The sequence below is a fragment of the Agelaius phoeniceus genome, chromosome 3, assembly GCF_051311805.1.
Source record: "Agelaius phoeniceus isolate bAgePho1 chromosome 3, bAgePho1.hap1, whole genome shotgun sequence".
In the NCBI taxonomy this organism is placed as follows: Eukaryota; Metazoa; Chordata; class Aves; order Passeriformes; family Icteridae; genus Agelaius; species Agelaius phoeniceus.
This window is the reverse complement of record NC_135267.1, coordinates 79403702-79424608: the sequence shown is the minus strand read 5'-3', so window position 1 is coordinate 79424608 and position 20907 is coordinate 79403702. Positions and strand designations below refer to the sequence as shown.

Sequence of the window (20907 nt, the reverse complement as noted above, 5' to 3'; positions counted from 1 at the left end):
AAAAAAAGTTAAAACAAAAAAGAAAATCACATTAAAATCCATTTTTCTGTGCTTCAAAAATTAACTACCATAGCCTTTCACATACAAAAATTGCATTTTATGGATTAAATAATGATGAGTTAATGCTAGGGGACTTTAGGGAGATGACATGGTGCTTTTTAAAGAGTTTCTCAATCTGATTAGAATAAATTGTAAAATTAACTTTACATTCTTCCTTGCTAAAATAAAGGTACTTCCTATCTTTCACAACATTATCCATTTTGCTGAGCTACAGGCTGAAGGTCTAGGATAGTTTCACATGATGATATCAGCTATAATCTAAGTAAAATCAAGCAAAACTTTCTCACTGATATCAGGACAAAGGGTGTTCAGGTCAATATGAGTATTTATATTTTCAATTAGCATGTCAACTCTGGAAGTTAAAACTTAATTATTTTTTGAGCTTCCAATTTCAAAACCTTCATAAAGACACTGAGAATGAAAACAGATAGTAGAGAAGTATTTAGAAGCCTAACTGGTGTATTTCATAATACATATATTGTAAGTGGCTGTTTAAGTAAAAAAAAAAAGTTGTCATATCCTGGGCATATCCTAGTGGGTTATCCTGACAACCTGACAACCCATTTAATGTTTATAAACTATTTCTCAGCAGCTTCCTTCTGAAAAATGATGTAGTTTTTGCAGTCCTAAGAGACATCTGGAAGCACTGAGGCACAATTAAGGAAGGTTAAAGCTGTTTTCTTTAGTGAATCTCATTACGTTGAGAGGTCAAACCATTTTGTTGCATCTTAGAAAGAAAATTATTTTAGCTCTCACTGACCATTTACATGCTCCTTATTCCAAAATTTGTTGACAGAATTTCTGATTTTTGCTATGACATAACAATCATGGTCTCTAAGGGAGGATTGCTACAGTTATGTGTAGCCCTTAAGAACTTCTAAAGAAGACCTAATTAATAAGTATGCTTTACCATGCAGGCCCCTTATTTATTAGCAAATAGTATCATACAGATCATGTTGTACTTATGTTGTGGTGCAGCTACAGACATAAAGATATAGGCTGTCACACCCTACTGATACTCTGCTTCTTTTAAGATCACCAGAAAATTATTTCTGCCATAACCATAGTCTAGCTTCATAAATGTAGTCAGCACCATTATAATTCTCTCAAACAAAAGCTAACATATTAACATTAATAAGCCATTGAATGAGACTGCAGAAAACTCACATTTCTCTTTCATTAGTTGACTTAAAATCTAATTTAGAATATAAATGAAAAAAAGGCAAACTGATAAAAGCTATTCAAGGGGTTAAATGCATTTTATGGTATGTGTGCAAAAAGAGAAGAGGGACAAAAATAAACCTCAGTTTGTGAGAGTCTCTCTCTCCAAGTGGAGGTTTAAAAACTGGTACTTAGCAAGAATTTTCTGAAATTGTGTCTCTGTAGGGCATTAAAAAAAATCCATTAATAACATGTCTTCTGTTGTCGAAGTGTCTATTATGAGGCTCAGGCTGTGTGAAAGCCTGTCTCTCCACAAGAGAGTTATGACAGGCTTGTAGGGAGGGAAAGGAGATGGCTGAAGATGGATATGTGCTGCCCTGTTGACAAGTTGTGGGGACAGGCAAGGAGATGGATCAGTAAAAATTTCCATTAAATCAAGAAAAACACAACTTGCCCCTAAGATCACCTCTGATAGTTTCTTAGACCAGCTGCTTTCCTGACACCCTACTGAGGAACAAATTGCTTTCCTAGCAGGACATTTGGACACTCCTGCCTTAATAGATATGGATCCCAGCATGCCAAGCCAAGCAAGAAGGCAATTTAATATGAGCAACACTGTCATCTCAATTTAGGACAACAGTTAGGATGCCCTACAGGGCATTGGAACAGCTTCTAGAAGTACACAGTGTAAGACATTCTTTCTGTCTTAAGGCTATAGAAAGCTGGTATTTCTAGTAAATAGCCAAGCCAAGGAGAATGGAAAATGTAAATGCATAGATGACAACAGCATTGCACTGTCTAGGAGCATCAGTTTCAATTCAAAGGCCTTTCATTTCTCTAGAGAACTGCAGCAAAATTTGCAGGGAAAGAAGAGAGAGAAAACCTTGAAGAGACAGGAATAACAATAGGCAGGCATTTCATTTTCAGGTGGAGGCAAATTTCAGAACAAAAATTTAGCCAGTTCAGACAGCTGTCTAGCATAACAGGGTAACAGTGTTAATAAACAGGAAGAGCTCAGAAACTTTAAGTACGTACTTTCTGATCGTGAATGCTTTTAAAATCTGTAAATCATGCTTTTATTTTGCAGAATCCAGTCTTCATTGCAATCTGCAGCACATTTTTAGGAGAGAATAACATGAACTTCTCATACTTTGAAAACAGTGTGTGCTATAGTGGGGCAAGGTCTTAACAACAACGTGGAAACAAGGATTGGGACTTCCCTGGGTTACCAGCACATGCTTTCCTGCAAGTCTTAATTAGTTTTGTGAAGCAATGATTGTTTCAATGTTTTTGGGAAGAGAGGGATGAATAGTGGAATCATCTGATGAAGGGGAAAACAAGACTTTTTCTGAATCTGACTATTTCTTTAGGAAGAAAACATCCTCAAAGTCTGAGGAAGATGTTTCAGGATTAAGTGGCATTACAGTCAGACTGCCTTAAAAGGCAGTTTCAGAAGGAAGGCAAAAACTTAGGTGGCTGGAAGGGACTTAAGGGTGACTATAAGAGAAAGTGAGTGAACAAATGTGTGTCTTAAATGGAAAACAGAAGTGGTTCCTCTATGATAAAGGAAAGTTATGACCCCTTATCTAGATATCTCGATCAAAGATGCTTTAGAAAAAGTATTCCCTGATCAACTATCTCTCACAAGTACTCTGATATTCAAAACATTTCCATCAGCAGTGAGGCCCAATGTTCAGAAAATGTTCCCCTGTGCACAGCAGTGCGTGCTCCTTGGTGAGGTGTGGAGTTACATCATGTGTCCAGACATCTAACCAGGATCAGGAGGACATGACAGGGAGATTTGCTCCCTGAGAAAGACTTGACCAACACTAGATATACCACTTCAAATTTTCTCTGTGAGCATGGGGTTTAACAGAAGTGCTGAGGGTAAGTTTTGTCCTCTGTCTTCAGGGGACCTGCTCCAGGGTACCTCTGACTGGTGCCTCTGTGCTCCCTATGCAGGTGGTACAAACAGAAACAGCATCATTATTTGGTTTGCAACTCGCCAGTTCCAGAAGCAACTCTAGGATGTCTTGATAACCCCTACTCTGACAAAACCAGCAGCTGCAGGGGAGAGGCAAACACTTTTTTCAGGAGTGGAATTGGACAGGGGACCCTTTTGACTACAATTCTTGTAGTTCTTAAAATTTTCTTATTTAAAACAAGAAAATAGAGGGCCAGATATTCTGGTGGCTTTGTACATTGCAAGCCCATTGCACAGCCACAATATGATGCAAGAGACCTGTGCAGTCTCTTGAGAAGAAAGAGGATGTACATAACTATTGACTGCTAAAAATGTGATTCCCTGGCTCTACTGGTAGCTCGGCTGCAGGAAGCTGTTTCTGGTCTCCCATGTGTCACATGTGTTAGATGGTGTCATTCAGGGCTCTATAACTTTAAATTGATGTTGGGTAGAGTGAGAATACAGGTTTGTGGAAGCAGTGACTGTTTGGAAGAAACCCCCCTCTCCCCAGGCCCCAAAGCATTATGAAGAATATGAGAGCAATAATAATTAAAAAAAACCCCATCAAAATATTAGAAGCTACACAGTTAACCACCTGTGAAATTATGTCATAAAACCTAACAACTTCTTTCTTGGTAGGGAAATGTCTAGACATTTGCTTTATATTCTCTGAGCTCAGCTCAGTTCTTCTTCAAATTGTCTTTTTGTATAACAAAACCAAGCAGTTGCTTGTTAAAACATTCTAGGATAAGCAGCAACAACCATTTTCCTGAATCTTGACTAATCTTCACATTTAAAATGACACAATATATGACAGACAACACCACACAGCTGATACTGCCAGGTTTTTTTCACCCTTGCTTCAAAGCACATGGAAGGAAACAGCTCTCTGAGTAAACAAATCAAAGTGGTACTCACTCCAAATGTGTGATGGAGCAAGTCACGACATCAGTAAAACATCTTGCACTTTCCTTTGCTGACAGGCCCACATTGAAAAATGAAATTCAGACAATTTTTAAGAAACACTTACAGAATTTTTCTAATAATGTCAATCAGGAATTTTAAATTTAATGAACAGTATTTCAGTGGAATGATCTTGTGCCATTCTTATCTCTCTGTAGCTGTTTACAGAGCTTGCTTGTATGCATAAAACCAGAATGTTAACTTGTGAAGTTATTCCATTCCTGCCCTTTAATCTCATTGACTGCACACTTAGCAGGTCACTGATTTCAATTCCTTGATCCACAATCAAATGATAAGCAGTTCAGTACAAGTTCTAAAGACATGACAGCTGCAGCTAAACTGTGCTACATGCTGGTGAAATTGAACTGGATAACCTACTTGCTTCATCTGACTCTGCCTGTCATGGTCAGAAAGGGTAGGCTTTGCTACTTTGAAAAAATTATTAGCTATAAATCAAAATGCAAGCTAGAAATTCGAATTGCTGGCTTTTTTAATGTCCATTTTCACCTTTCTTCACCATACGATATTTTCAGGTTTAAAAGAGTACAAAGGGAGGAAGTTTTCCAAAACTTGTCCTGAGATATCAGATCTAAAGAAGGCCATATATGAACAGTTAATCACTCCCTCGAAAAGATGCTGCTCAGCTGAGTGAAAAACTACCTGCCAGGAGGTGCTATCATTACAAAGAAATTGGAACTATCATGAATATCAAACAAAGCAGACGGCCAGAAGAATGAAAGTAGCCAATGCTAAAAGTGATCTTAGGGGAAAAGATAACTCCCAGCAAAAATTCCCATTAGCTTTTGCCATCTGCTTGATGATTCAGGTTTAAAATACCAATCACAACTACTACATCAGAAATAATCATAACGTGACATAATAATGCCATTAAATATTAATAACATTTATTTTCAGAAGCTAAGTTTATATTATAGGCATATTGCTTGCAAGCCACACAACCATCCTTTCAATACAAAATGAAAATATTTTCAGATTTTTGAGAAAAATTCATGCTTTAATATGCTTTTCTAGTCATAGTCAAATGTATGAGTCAATACAAAACGTAAGAATTTTACTGAATTCCTAAATGCACTTCTAGCTTACAATGAGATTAGTTGTTCTGGTATCAGTAAGATAAAGCAGTTTTTCTGCTCTTAATATTTCTGTGCAATTTCTATCAACTGTTTACAGGTATCATATATGCATATGTTGAAAAACACATCCTTAAATTCTTGAAGAAACTTTGAAAATTACATTTTCTATTCTGAATGCCGTCATTCAAATATTTCTTCCACTTCCATTTATGATAACTTCCCTTTGGCTATGGCATAAACTCCTATACTTTTAATATAAAAACAGATTAAATAAATGGTGTGACTGAACTTGATTGTCAAATTAGTTTTACCTGCTTCAAGAGACTATTTTGAATAAGCTTCACATGAGAAGGAAACTCAGATATGAAAAGCCTAATACTTTTCCCTACTCATCTTTTCCACATATTCAAATAGAAAGGTTTAGCTACAGAAGTCTAAAAAGCAGCAATACATTAAAAAAAAAAGAAAAAACATCATTGCAACTGTTCATTGAATTCCAAAATAAAAGGAGGGTCTATGAAAAGGATTATGCTATTCATAAAATAAAAATATCACTGGTAAAATGTCATAGAGAACACAGTCATACTACAGGAGTTCCTTTAAATAAATAATACCTCTCTGGTGCTTGCAATTATTCCAAAATGCAACTTCTGCTGAATTGTGTGTACACAGGTATTGTTCTCCATATAAATTCACAGGTAAATCTTAACAAAGAGATAAAATGGGGAAACTGGAAAAAAAGTCTTCTAGAAATTAATGCAGCAGGAACAGTTATTTAAAAACAGTAATAAGACTTGAGGCAAGTGCTGCATTTGAGAGGATTGTATGAGGTGAGAAAATAAACCATATACAAAGAAAGAGAAAAGAACACATACACACAAGAAATAGAAATGCTACATGAATAGCTACGTGCTGAAGAACCAATAAACTACAAATAAAATACGGAGGGATTTAAATGAATTTAACTGTTCTCAAAAGATTTAAGATAAAGATGAAATTTTGCTAAAAAATTGACACTATTTTTATGTTTTAAAACAGAATTAGTTGAAGATACCTGAAAAAGACAAACTGAAATACTTGCTTGATAACAGCTCTGGAGGCTTTACCTCAAATGCGTTTTTTATAGAATTTGGTAAGGAAGGAGGGAAGGGTGAAACCACAAGACAAATGATGAATTCAAGGCATGGAAAACCCACACGCACCTACACACACACCAGAGCACAGCTATGCATCTTTAAATCTGAGAAAGACACCTACAAGTAACAAGTTGGTCCAAAGGACAGAGGAGAAAATAGCACTGAAGAACTATCAGGCATAAAAAGGTTTCTGGAGTTCAGCGACGATACTTTAATATGCAGTCAAGGGGAAATACAATAAAATAATTGCAAGATTTATGTGGCACAAAATGTGAATGACCTTTGTTATGAGAAAAAAGAACAGGCAGATGGACAATTTCCTGCCTTTTACACAATGCTATGCCTCAAATCCCACAATTTCCATGAACGTTTTCAACTGAATCAGTCCCTGAATGGGACCAGTTACAGTGCAGACTTTCCCGTGTCATTTCCAGACTGTTCAAAGAACTGGGATATGGATCAAACATTTCAGAGCTCTGAAACTGTGGGCTGTATGAACTAGATAGATTTCTTTTTTTAAAGGTTAAGTTCAATGTTTCTTTCCTCATAAAATGTCTACAGTGATTTATACACATTGGCTAGTTTATTCTGTGTTATCATAAAGCATCAGCAGTGCCATTTCATAAGCAGCTAGCTCTTTGAAGGAAAAAAGATTATCTAATCAAATGCTGGCAGTGGGAACTCACAAGAGAGGTGAAAGAACTAATGTGGCTCTGAGCTAGGACAGGCTTTCAGTAAAGCAGTATTTAGACAGACTCTGTGGGTATGAGCTCTCCTTAGGTTTATGTGTGTTAGTTGCTGACAGCATAGAGGCACTCTGCAATATTGCACTTATTAGATTTTATCTGTTTCAGCTGGCTTTTATTTGGGACTCAGTATTTCTAGAGCAAAGTCTGCTGCAGACTGGAATGAACAAAGTCAAGCAGCTATGGAGAAGTTGATGGTGCATCTCAGCAATTTAACTTCCAAACCAAGTGGAATGGGAAGAGGCCAGAAAAAAAGGCCCTTTTTTGGATAAGAAGCATGTTAAAATGGACATCTTCCTTCCTCAACTGAACAATAACATCAGAAAAGAAATCCGGGCTGTTGTTCTTATTCCCTTGCTGAGTTATTTTGGATTAGGAGAAATAATTACTGTGATTCATATATGTCAGTCCAGCATTTTTCTTTTCTATACTACCACACTGCTGATTTAAGATCAGCTTGTGCTCCCAGAACAACTTTTGCCCTCTTGCTGTCTCTCTATGCATTTTTTTCTCTTAACATAAGTTGTTTGTATTTGTCTACATAAGAACCTTTACATTTATTCTTACTGAATTGCTATTGAATTCCAAACTGTTTTCTGTCCCCCTGCTACATACACTATGCAAAATTAATAACCTTACTTTATAATCACTCTCCAAGGCATCTGAGAAAATATTAAAATCTATCAACCTCAGGACAGATTTGAAGCAACTCTCTGCTTTAATTGTGAAATGCTGATAAATCATCTATACACAGCTTTCCAAGTAATTATATACACACCTAATGAAATGATCATCTAGTCTTGTATTCCTAGTTCACCTTTCTGAATTTTAAATGAAAAAATGTGAGAAGTTTCAATGAATTCAATACAGAAAACACCACCAACCTCTCTCCTACCCACAAGTCCTGTTACTCTGGCAAAGTAAATTAGATTGATGTGATAAACTCTTGCTAGGTTCCTGAAACTTTATTCTCCTGTCCTCTTTCTTATTACTAAGAGTTAAATTATTTGTTACATTTTATCCCCAGGAATTTAAGTTAAAACCACTTGTCTGTAAATCTCGGATGATGGTGGGTTTTTCTCTTTTTAGACACAGATTTCATGCTTTTGCCTTCTGCAAAATATTTCTTACCCTGTTCTTACAGGTGATGATTAATATTCTGGATTTCCTTCAGCCATTCCTCCAAGAAAATATTTCATCAAGTCAAGTGCATTCGAAAACGTGTCTGTATGCTGTCCTTTCTCCACTATAGTTGGTATTTTTAATTCTGTTTTACTGGTTTTAGCTCTGCTAACCATATAAGTAGGCATGACCTTTTAAATTTAGATTTAAAGATAAAGGTAAACACTTTTGCCTTCTTGAAGCATTTTAATGATACAGATTCCTCTCAACGAGAAGCCAACCAAAAGCTTCCTTATCTTTCATGTTACTGTTTCTCTTACTTCTTTATGGAAAGCCTTCTGAACACTATTTGGTAGACTTTTTATTAAAAATATTTTATTTCATACCTTGCAATTTCTGACTGCCCCTGTGTTTCTTCTGTTTTCTAGCTGTACAAAATGATACAACCTGCTTACATTTTGCATTCTTTTCTTTCTTGCTTTTCAGGTCATAAAAATATTAATTGTTCAAGCAAGTTGGTCTCACCTTACCCTTCCTATTCTTCCTTTACATTAAGATAATTTACCCTTGTGACTTTATGATTTCATTACTGACTTATCAGCTCCCTTTTTCTGCTTAGAATTAATTTCTTATTAGTTAGACAAGAATGCTTATTCCTGCCTTTCAGGAGTCACTGTTTTCCTCTTGCCTAGCTTCCAGAAGTATGTTTTGTTTGACTGATTTTTTTGTTTGCTTTTGTCTAGGGGACTTATTCTAGAATAATTCAACCTTTTTGTATTTCAGGAGTTGACCACTGGTCGTTCATATGAAAGAATTTAAATACAGTTTTTTCTGAAGCATAATGAAGGGGAGTATGTTTGAATTGCACTGATAACATTTTTGCAATCCCAAAACTTTTGCAAATGTTATTAGGGCAATTTATTTCTGCCATGTGTCGCCTCTTCAGCAGGAATACTCTGCATGGGTTAAATGGTTTTTAATGCAGTTTTGAATAGTTATATGTCACACTCTGAAAATAAAGACTGAACTGTTCATTCTGTGTGGACTGAAATCATGCAAGAGATATTTTGCTAATAATTAATGTCACACCCCACTGGGACAAACACTATTTGCATGGCTTATAATAAAAATAATTCAAAAACACTGATGTGTTTCCCTGAAGACTGAAAGCTTGCGATGCATTTTATGAAAACACCACTGGTGAGAACCACAGCAGCATATAAAAGCTATTATTGCATTGTACATTTATTGTACAGTTTATTTCCTCTTTGATTTATCTAACTCACCAATTACCAGTTGTTGTCACTCTCATAGCAGGATATGGTGGGCTTCTAGCTCAGAGCAATGCTACTGTTTGGCAGCCACATTTTTTCCCATCTCCAAATCCAAAACATTTTCCCAAATAAATTTAGGTAAATACTTTAGGCCCAGAAAAACCTTCCTGTGAGCATAAAAGGATTTTAAAATATGATACCTGTAGATACTGGCAAACACAAAATTTGGTATCTAATCAATATACATTCACAAAAAAATCTGGAATGACCAGGAACTCATGTAAAATATCATGGTCATGTAGCTAGGTCACTCTTTATACAATTGATGCTTACACATCATCTTTGTGAACTTTTCACCCACTTAACAGCCCCTTCACTCTGTTCACACCTGCAGTCGCCCCCTGCTCCTTTCACACCTGTGCACTGCAACTTCCACACATACCTCATGATATCAGAGAATGGGGAGCCTTGGGGGGGACATTGAAGATCACCCAGTTGCAATCCCCCTGCCACAGGCAGGGATGTCACCCGCTAGCCCAGGTTACTGTAACCATCCCAATTCCCTGTTCATTTCTACAGAGGTGTGGCAGGTAGTTTCCCTTAATTCTGAATACACGCAGCCAAGGCACACATACTCTCATCTAAGCTTTTATTCCTTTATGCCAGAGCCATCCAGCCAAGGATGTAATAAATTCTAGGTTTTCCTTATAGAGTATGCATTTTCATACCCTGCTTGGGGTCTCTGGAGAACCCATCCCCCTTACTATCTGTTATTCGTCATCTCAACCTACTTACTAGGGAATCAAACAACCAACTAAAGGTGTGGTATCACCTTACATAAAGTCACAGCTCTCAGCAGAGGAGGCAACGCCCTGTTAACGTTCCTGTTTCCTTCCAGGCTGTTCCCACAAAATGGAGGAGCAACTTCTCCCTCTTTGACTCGAGTTAAAGGACTGAATATATTGGTGCTGCGTTGGTGAGAGTTTTGAGAAATCAGTGAGTTCCCACCTTGTCTTTTCATGACCTCGTCTAAAGGCTGCCCTCACTTTCCTATTTACTCCTCCTCCATCTCCAGAGGGAACTTGTGCATTTCACTTTTGAATCTCCTGGTGGTTTTTAAGTTTTCAGCTTTCTGATTTAGGTCAAATCTCACTGAAAGTCTATGCCAACAACAGGTATATCCAACTATTCACCTATTTTGTTTTTTTTTAGAATGATGTTGCTCAATTAGATTTTAACAAAAGTATCCTTACATAAAAACTAAGGAATTTCAAAAAGCATGTTTAAGAGACCTACATGAAGTTCCCTAAAAAAAAATTAAAAAAAATTATGTTAACTTTAATTCGAAGAGAAAAGTAAGTAGAAAACAAAGCTTTCTTTATATATGAGAATGTTGTAGAAAATGCCTCATACCTGTTTTTTGTTTGCAGACTATATTGACGATATTTAATAAAAACACTGGCTTTAGACTGGTGGTCTGAAATTCAATATTTTTGAGTACAACAATTTCAGGTGTGCATAAGAGACTTATCAATGTCATTATTTGATTTCACATACATGAGCATTTTCACTGGCATAAAAATGACAGAGCTATATACAAAACTTACTACTGCTATTTGATATTTCTTAAGGGAAACAAGATCCAGTTTTACCAGCTTATTTTACTGCTCATTTAATTTAGTCTCAGAAAGTGATCCAGCAGTACCTTTAAGCCTTTCTCTTTATCCCTTCACTTATTCTTTATAAGTGTCAGTAGAATAGATTTGCTATCATGGTAGTGATTGTCAGTCAATATAATGTGAGAGCTTTTGGAAAAAAAAGAAGTGGCATGGACTATTTAATTTTTGTGAAATATAAGGATAAAATGGAGTTAACTGAGTCTTGGTTATCCACCCGTGATTTTCTGCCCTTTATCAAGGCCTCCATTCAAAGACATATTTTATTATCCTTATCAGAATTTTTACTTCTCTCTCTCATGAGGATTTTATGGGCACATACTGCATTCTGGTTTTCTATTATTTCCCACTGAATTACAGTTGGTCACTGTTCTCCAAATCTATGGCCTTGCTTTTCATTCAGAATGTTATTACTGTGTAAGGGATATCTTTTATTTAATTTGGTCATTATATTTTCATTTTATTTTATTTTCATACCTTGCCCTTGACTTTGCAACATTTTCTTTACTCCCTTTTTTATAGCTTAGTGACCTTAATACAATTGTTAAAGTTGAGATGCAACTTCTATTCTAAACTCACTTTCTGAAGCTTATAACTTTACCCAGATATTCTCTTTCAGGCTGAGTGTTTTTTATGCTTTGTCAGAAGGGGATTTTTGTTTGAAACTTCACAAGCATTATCTATTTGTTTTGAGTTATCCAACTTAAAAAGACAGCAGTTTTGCAGCAATCAGGACATTTTACAAATTTTTTTGACTCTGATAATTGAAAATCAGCTTTGTTTCAGCACTTCAAAATCAGCTTTGATTGTGGAATAGTGGCTTTGCTATCTCTTTGAAATGGTCTTTAAATAATTAAGTTTTGCATGTGACATCATTATTAAATGGCTTACTGAAATGCTAGTGGTGAGGGAATTGATCTCAGAATAACTCTGTTCTATTTAATTTTATTTTAAAAAGGTATTAATTTTTTGTATGAGAACTACACTTAGCTTTACTTTAAATATTTTTAATGCCAGTTTCATCCCACTCTTCATGGAGCATAGCCCAAAGAGACGCATTACAGTATCCAATCAATCTGGATTCTCTATAGTACATAGAAGTAATGCAACATGTGCAATGAAAAATAAACATTTCCTTTGTACTGGTGAAATGACGAGGAGTAGCTTTGCTTCATTCCACCAACAAACTATTGTAACTGTAATGTGTTTGAAAAAGCTTTTCCTTAAAGATCCAGTGAGAAACTCTGTATAACTGTAAACCCAAGAGGAGTACTGGGAAGCTTTGCACAGTATCTTGTTTGTCATCACAAAAGAAATATTATTCTGGAAAATGTCAGTGCACAATGCCATCCCTATGGTGTGCTTGTACTCCGCATTTTCTGCTGTTCCTTTTTTTATCACAAAGACTTTCATAGTCCTGGTAAGCTACCATTTTATGCCCTCCACATGAAAGGTGGTGTTGTAGTCTTACGAAAAGGAACCAAGAGCATGGCTGACCAACAGAGATTTTATACATTTGCAGAGTCAATGTAAAGTTGAGAAAGACACTCTTTGGGCATTTCTTTTGATCAGCTAACAAAGAAATATAAAAACTTGCAAACATTTTTAATTGGGGGTAGTCCTTTTAGTAAAAAAAAAGCGTCATTATTTTAAGGTCCAAACTGACACAAACTACCATTTTTCACATTTGTACTTACATCAAATAGACTTAAACCTCAAATCACTATTACACTTTTTACTCTGACATCCAACAACATGAAGACTGCAGGTGCCACAAAAGGAATAGAAAGACATGGTTTTCAGCATCTGTGTGAGCTGCTTACTTTATGAATTTTGTGATTTACTTCTGAGTTGGGCTACAGGCTAGAATTATACCAGCCACCTAATGAGGAGAATTCTTCTTTAACATTCAGAACTTTGAATTTTTATCCTGGCTAAGCTAAAATTGCCAGTCAATAGATTCATTTTAATCTAAGTCTTATTGTTCTGGTCCTAGCTTTTTACTCCATCATTTTGCATGGATTAAGCACCTCCTGCTTTTTTACAATAATGTAATAATACAATCCTAAGTGCCTCAGGAGGCCTTCATATGAAACTTCATATAAAAAGCAATAAATAGGCTTATTTGATTCATATTTATTTTCCTTTTCATTTATAAGTGATTTCCTGCATTCAGCCCATGTTTCTCTTTCCTGTTCAAATACAGAAATCTTTTAGAAAATTGCTCAAATAAGCCTCTTGCACAATTAGAATCCTGCCCTTAGTGGCTGCCATTCTCAAGCAGCATATCCTGTCCTGATTGCATTATTGTTCCCCCACCAGTGATTCAGTGATAGATCTGCTTATTCATACCAAATCTTCCACTAACACCTAGTTTTGATAATTTACAAATTGATTTGCACTTGTCTTACTGATTACGAAACTGTAGTCAGGATATATAAGCAAGAAAGCTCAGGCATCTCTTGTGGTCTGGGACAGGCTACTATAACCAGAACTTTTTCATCTACTAGCTGAAGCAAATACAGGTTGATTTAAAATTACTACAATTTTCTATCATGTGCAAAGTGTTTCTTTCTATCAAATGAGGGAGAATAATCTTATCCTGTATGTCAGTGAAGTATGAAGACAGAATACAGAGCTCTGTCTTTTGTACATGCAGAATTAATCGGCAAATCCCATTAACAGTTTATTTTTCCTTCTTTCTGATTTTTGCACTCCATGTGTTTTCTGATGGGCCTCATGATAATACATTGTCCCCTGACTGTCACACATAGTTCTAGGCACTTCACTGAAGAGGAGAGGAGTAGTAAGAAAAAAGTAGTTGCAAGTTCTCTACAGTCATAAACTTCCATTATACTTAAGACTGGATAGAATTATGAGTTCATCTAATATAATCTCCTGAGCATCATAAGCCATTAAACATCACCCAGATACTGCTACATGGAGCCCAATTACTTTAATTAGACAAGAGCACTTCAGTCGTCAAGAGACTAAACTGTGCTGTGCCACAGGCATAGTCCAAAATAGACAAAGATGTCATCAAGCCTGTGGCTCTTCAAATAACAAAGAATTTCTAGGTGAGAAATGCCCCCTAAACTCCTGCAGATGGTATTTAGCTCATCCACCAACTCTGGTATAGAATATCAAGCCTCTGACAATAAGCCTGAGAGTAAATTTTGACTTTCCTTCAAATTCAGTGATCAATTTATCCTGACCTGAGCATGACAACATGATTCACTCAATGGGTTCCTAAAAGCAGGAATGTCTCCAGAGAAGGTACTTTTTTAGGGAGGTATTTTTCCAATCTATGTGCTAAAATCAGTTTAGGGTAAACTGTGGACATTAAATTATCCACATTTTTGCAGTGGAGTTACTGTAAAATGCTGTTCTCTTTCCACAGGTGAATAAAATGGAAGCCTGGGCATGTTTGGCTCTGGAATCTATGTACTGAACAAGTGACAAAGCTGAGTATCTCTAATTTGTATCCCAAATCCCACTTGGGTATCTCTAATATGAAAATCCCAAGCACCCTTCCAGGGGATTGTTTGATCTAACAGTTTACAAGGACTAAGAGTTAGCTGATAAATCCTAAAATTAACTACTGATGTGATTTTTAAACCCACCTGCTATTTTATCTCACCCTTCAATTTAAAATGGGTCTCAAATGCTTGCAACTTTAGCTCATTCCTATTTCAGACAAATTGGTTAAATTGGGAGAATTTATCCTCTGCAAAACAATTGTTGCAAATCCCAGTCTGAGCTGGTTTACATTCACAGACATCAGTTTTATCCTCTCTAGGTCCTAGGTCTGTGTGTCCAGTTTTGACTGATCTTTACAAGTAAGAATTTGATTTTATCCTAGTTTTCTCTAACACAATTTCCTTAACTCAAATACAATGTTATTCTTATATCTGTGATTTCTCTAGATTACAAAGAACATAATCTTCCAGCCTCTTTTGGGTAACTACCTCTTTTCTCTACTTCCCTGATCCTGTCTTAGAACACATATGACAGGTTGTAAATTATTTTAAATTTTACCAGGTAGGCCACAAAACAATAAGTCAAGCAAAAACAACTGAAGACACTGCACTTTCAATTTGCAATGTGTAAGTACAAAGCCATCTTCCAGATGTCTGCATGATGCTGAAGTCAGGTAAAAGCTATAACCTATATAAATCAAGGGATACAGAATTTTATCACATGATATGAGTCATCCCATAATATTCTGGACATCTAGCAGATGAAACTAATAAAATTTCAGTCTTAGCTCACATGGAATGGAAGACACATATTTTCTAACTGTATTTTTCTAGCTAGTATTCATGATTTGGGATGTAAAGGAAAAAGCAGTTACTCTTTTACTATTAAACCAAGTGCAAGCAATTGATTTGTTTTCTGTATAAAAAGTATTTATTTTCTTTTGCTAGTCCTGTGAATTAATGTGATCCATATTATTAAAAATGGAAACATTTTCTAGATTGCTTTATCCACTCAGTGCTAACAGCTGAGTTTCATATCAGATCAATGAATTGCCCTGTGCTGTAAGACATGGGCAATGGAAATAATGCACCTTGGCAGCAATACATAGCTGGTTAATTGCACAGTGCAATTCTGGGGGAAGCACTTTATTAAAACATTAACATTCTACATCTTAAAAAGTGCCATGCATTTACAGTTAATTTAAACCAATGTAAAACAGTACAACCCCCCCCCCCCCAAATCTGAAAAGAATTCTGGTCAGCCTGTCATATTTTAGCAATTGAACAACTTGCTCAGCTACTGAAGCCATAATGTGTCAACAAGATGGAATTCCACTTTCTAAAGGCTAGAGTGCCCACTCAATAGAAGAAAGCAATACATGATTACTGCTTAGAGCTTGTGGCACAGTGCTAGCAACTCAACATTTAGCAATAAGGGAAAATGTCTGTCTCATTTTCATTCCCATTGAAAACTCTCCCTATACAATATTATGAAACACTCCTGCTGTGAGTTGGTTTCTTAATCGCAGCAATATCTTCAGCTATTGCCTTTTCCATGGTCACACCTTTCTGGTGAATTCTCTTAAAAGCAAAAATTTAATGACATACGGAACAAGGACAGATACCTGAAATGTAATAGCAAGGCGTAACCCTTCAATTTTGCGACGGCTACTAGATAGCAGCAATCTCCTATTTCCATTTTACTGTTTTGCAAATGACATAGGGGCCTCAAGACCTTTTGTTTTCTGCATTATTCCTCTGTTTTTCAAAACTGTGGAGCCTCTATTTTCTGCTTCTGCTTCAACTTCCATTTCCATCTTAAAACTAAGGGAAAAATCCAGATCATTGTACAAACAGCCCTTTTTCACCCATGACCTTTTATTCATCTGATTATAAAATGTAAAAGATTTTTTCAGTGCAAGCACCTTCAAAGGTTGTCCTGAATTACCACTACTCATCTTGACTATCTTTATATCCCAAATTATTTTAACAGCTGTCTATTTTCTCTTTATATACATTGAACATTCTCCTGGTCCTACCAACAGAGAAACAAAGTACAAGTCCTGAAACACACATTTATACCTACATCTTTGTTTGAAAAGAAAGTCATTGAGGTTAGTCAGACTTTTAAACATTTTGATCAGATATTATAAATGGAATAACATGATAAAACCAGACTCAAGAGGGAGAGGAATTTGAGAAAATCCATGTTGAGCATGACAATGCATTGCATTAAAACGGAACTTCGCAATAAAAGATTTTTTAACTTCCAGATGTGGAAACTGTTTTTTACTTCAAAAACTCTTGTGCACTTTCACATATATGCAACAGTATTTGCAAGCTGGTTCAGATTCCAGAGGAAGTATAGGTGCATTCACATAGCACTTCAACTGGTGTATAAAAGCCTAAATTAACTCTACTCCAGAAGTTTAGAAGGACATACACAACTAACAAAATCATCATCTGAATTATCAGAAGTGGATAAGAACTCGTTGCTTGGAATTTTTATAATTCAGATTTGTCTCCTCAAAACAAAAGACTTTCCCCAATTGTTTGGGGTTTGCCTACATGTGAATCGCTGGGTTTTACAAAGCCATTACTGAAGAGGAAACGCGTCCGCTAGGACATGCATGAGTGCACGATGATGAATCACAAAACCCCCCAAATTTGCAAACAACAGGAATATGTATTGCACTTCTCATGTAACCATTTTAGTGTCCTCTATTCTATTAAGCTTACTGAAAAGGCAGACAATTATTAATCCTACAAATATGGTGCAATTGCTTTTGACATGTGCTTCCTTAGCCATGGAAGAAGAATGCAAGAAGAAATCAATGAGAAAAAATTGCTGGGTAGAGTGAAATTGCCTTAGGGATTTTGTTTTATGTAATACAACAGCCTAGGAATTCTATTTATAAGGAAGACATGGTATTTATATCTATTGTTTTTTTTCAGGGGCCTCTTATAGTCTGCAGCTATAAAATTTCACCTGTCCTAGATGGGAACACATCTCCTGATGTTCTTCAATGCACTATGTTTATGGAACTTACGTAAAAGAGATTAAATAACCCCAAATTTTGTGCTCCCTTTGCAAAACTATAAAATTTACTCTATCATTTCACATTTAATACACTCCATTTGAGTCCCCACTTGCAGATTGGAGTTTCACATTAAGGGATCTCAAAGAAGAACAATAAAAACATCAATTAGCACAGCTTATTCCTAAGATCTTTAAAATAGTCACCCAGACCTTGGTATAGTTTAGAGTGGTGTCAGGGCCTCAATGGACCTTCAAGAGTCCAGTCTCCTAGCCAGGGATTATCAAACAACAGCCAATCTGTGGAAATACATTCTTCTTCATGCTTATGCTAGGAATGAATAAACGCAAGGGGAAAAGACCAGCAGAGGCTCTGTCTCCACTATCCTGTATCTCCCTTCTCACTCCATTTCAAGGGGTAGGTGAACTGATATTGCATGCTGCAAAACATTTACCATTGTTGCTGCACAACATACCATTGTGGAGCAAAATGTGGGACACAGTTACACATCAGTGAGTTATCTCACTGAAAGATACTGACAAGGAATGCTTTACAAGGCAACTGAGCTGTATGTGTAGAAACCAAGGCACACTTCTTAAGAAACAACTTGCATTGTCCCTTTCAAAGATCCATTCTAACCTGTTTTTAACTCCAAGCTTCTTTAATGTGTAGTAAATAATATGCCAGTATAATGTAAAACAAGACAAAAATGTTTTATTCATAAAGCTTTTGTATGTCTTGTTTACCACAGCTTTTCCTCTACCTAGGCCAGCTGGTACAATATGTACTATCTACTATGTTTTGTTGTTGTTTTCTAGTATTAAATATGTCAGGATTTTATAGCTGAGCAATAGAAGTTAGTAACATAAGTCTGATGCATAGTAATGAAGGTAGAATAGTGTATAATGGTAATATCTTAGTAAATCAATTAATAAGTTTATGGTGAATAATAAAAAATATGAAAGATTAGACATCAGTAGAGTCAGTCAGTGGTACCACAATATGGCTTTAGGTGAGGACTATCCATAATCATTAAAAGGATATCTGCATGTTTCTATTCAGTCAAAATAAACCTTTTGTCTTGTTATTTTTTTTTCTCTGGAAGTCTGAATAGATAGCAGTGCCTGACTGCAGAGGGTTCATATGGGGATGCTTATATTTAAACCTCTTTCCTCATCTTTTTGGTACAGTTCTCTGTAGGCATTTACCAGACTGTTTCTAGGCCCTGCATGTTGCTGTTTCCAAATTTCCTGAGACAAAGCAAAATCCAACTTTTAACTTTACCAACGGCCCTTTTAGCAAATTATATGCACTCTCCTGGAGATTCACATTTACCTTTGATACCAATGGCAGTTCCTTTGCAAAAGAGATTCTATTTCTCATTCCATGTAACAAGTAAGAAACTGAGGAATCAAAAATGTCTGCATGCTAGCCTGGCTCAGTCACCTGTTCTTTTCTCATTATTCCTTCCCATTCTGGTCATAGTCCTTATATGTTTGGGACTGCCTCACATGGTTATCTCTCTGAATATTGGAATATTTATTTTGCTTCATTCCCTGGTGGCTAGCTTATTCTCTTTTTGGTTCCTTTACTTTTCTAAAATGGCTGCTGAAACCCCTTCTCATTCACTGTCTTGACTTTCTCTTGACCACCTGCCCTTCCTCTCTCCCCTGGGTAATTTCATCAGCAAATCAAAATCCTCAGCTACTTGACAGTTGTTAGCTACCCTAACATGCCAGTACAGACCTGAACAACCAATTTGTTCTGTTCAATAGGCATCTATTTCTCTGCAAGGGCTTTTGTGTGAATAATGGACAATGATGCTGAATACAACTGCTGCTGTAATCAGTATGAAATTAAACCAAAGACAGAGGTTCAAACACCCCAAAAGAGACTCTACATAACCGAAGTACAGCCTAAAGAATGATGCAGACATTCAAAAAGAATCTCCAGATTCACACTACTTTCCTCATTTCTTTGCTCACCAGCTTCAGCAAGGAATGTATTTCTAATCTAAGCTGTACAGGTTAAATAATGCAAGACATCTTTTGCAGTCCTTTTTTGGATGGGTAATAGGGACATTCTCATCTTGGGCCTTTCTTTGAGCTTGTAAACCATGGACACACCTATGAGGCAATACTGAGCTCTAAAATGGATCTTCCTGGATTCCATAAAAATTAGTAGAAGGCCTTCAAACTGAAAAAAGTCAGGTTTTGACTGGGAGAAACCACCTCACAGTTTAAGAATAGAAAACACTGAACATGACTTCATAAAATAGAGTAAAAATAAATAGCTTTTCTAACTGTCTTGGTGTCCTTGCAGGTGGATCTTTACCTTCATCTGACTTTATTACCAGCATTTGACTTCAGTGCTAGGACCCTTACCACAGGAAGTCTGTGACAAATCATCCTTGAGGTTACCATTTTTTAGGGTGAAAAGAAAGATTCAAAGGCATATATTTTCACTCTGTTCCATTATGGACTCTGAGGAAGGACCTTAATGTTACCAAAATTTGGCTTCCAGACCAGCCTTCTGCTTCTCATTTCAGCCTAAGTGAATTGTACTCTGTAATGTTCAAGACATCACATAATTCAAAACAAAGGGTGAGGTTACACTCAAGGCTGTAGATCTGATCACTACCAAGCACAGCACAGAGTCCTTAGAAGGAAACAGAGCAGTTTGCTAAACCAGGCAATATATCAATCCTTTACGCTACGTAAACTTTGTTTACGCAGCATTTGCAGATTCAGAATGATGATAAATGAAGCTGCAAAGTACAGTGTGATTTTCACCACTTCCAGGCAGAGACCTGAATAAAAATTATATGTGATTTTATCTTTTTTAATCAATCCCTAATAGTTAATCCAGAGGCATTCCCTTTTGTTTATGCAGTCATGTTTCTTATTACTTTCCCAGATTCTGCTTTATTTTATAGCCCCATGTCTGCTCAGTGAATTTGGGCAGCACTCTGTTTTACATGCACCACTGCATGGACAGATAGGAAGTCTTACCAAGGTCGACAGATGCTAACCTACTCAAAGAAGACAAGTTACTGCGACTTCCTAGTTCACCAAACTATTATTCTTCCACGGTATCAGCTTGGGCAATATCAAAACTGCAATAAAAAGTGCATTTTCCACAAGAAAAAAGGCAGAAAGAGTACCTTAGTATTTTACAAATATATATATTTTATCT

At 36.3% G+C, this 20907-nt stretch overlaps 1 protein-coding gene across 1 annotated transcript in view; it reads right to left on the bottom strand.

Moving 5' to 3' along the window:
- PRKN (parkin RBR E3 ubiquitin protein ligase) overlaps positions 1 to 20907 on the bottom strand; it is a 674035-nt gene that overhangs the window by 87496 nt on the left and 565632 nt on the right. The gene's annotated exons all lie outside the window — the stretch shown is intronic.